Below are 1,028 nucleotides of genomic sequence, written 5' to 3' on the forward strand. Positions count from 1 at the left end.
TGTTTATTGGTCCAGTGGTGAGGATTTCTGTTTTCTTTACATTGAGATGTAATCCATGCCGAAGGCTGTGCTCTTTGATCTTCATCAGTAAATGTTTTAAGTCCTTTTCACTTTCAGCAAGCAAGGTTGTATCATCTGCATATCGCAGATTGTTAATGATTCTTCCTCCAATCCTTATGCCACGTTTTGAATTATTTGCTTAGCATACAGGTTGAATAAGTATGGTGAAAGAATACAACCTTGTCGCACACCTTTCTTAATTTTAAACCATTCAATGGTCTCATGTTTTGTTTGAATAACTGCCTCTTGGTCCAGGTACAGATTCCTCATGAGCACAATGACGTGTTCTGGAATACTTCACAATGTTGTCCATAGCCTGTCATGATCCACACGATTGAAAGCCTTTGCATAGTCAATAAAGCACAGGTAAACATCTTTCTGGTATTCTCTGCTTTAAGCCAAGATCCATCAGACATCAGCAATGATATCCCTCGTTCCATGGCCTCTTCTGAATCCAGCTTGAACCTCTCTCAAAGTTCTCTGTCAATGTATGCTTGCAGCCATTTCTGTATTACCTTTAGTAAATCTTTACTCTCATGGGATATCAAAGAGATTGTCCGATGATTTCCACATTCAATTGGGTCACCTCTCTTTGGAATGGGCTCAAATATGGATCTCTTCCAATCAGTCAGCCAGATTGTTGTCCTCCAAATTTCCTGGCAGAGATGAGTTAGTGCCTCCTGTGCTGCCTCACTTTCTTGAAAGATTTCAATTTTTATCCCATCAACTCCTGGTGACTTGTTCTTTGCCAATTCCTTCCCTAGGTATCATTGGCTCTTGATCATATGCTAGCTCTTGAAACGGTTGAACATTAACAAGTTCCTTTTGGTATAGTGACTCTGTGTATTCCTTCCATCTTCTTTTGATATTTTCTGCATCATTCAATAATTTGCCTAGAGAATCTTTCAATAACGAAAGTCAAGGCTTGAATTTTTTCTTCAGTTCCCCCAGCTTGAGAAATGCTGAGC

The sequence above is a fragment of the Chrysochloris asiatica genome, unplaced genomic scaffold (genome assembly GCF_000296735.1).
Source record: "Chrysochloris asiatica unplaced genomic scaffold, ChrAsi1.0 scaffold00222, whole genome shotgun sequence".
In the NCBI taxonomy this organism is placed as follows: domain Eukaryota; kingdom Metazoa; phylum Chordata; class Mammalia; order Afrosoricida; family Chrysochloridae; genus Chrysochloris; species Chrysochloris asiatica.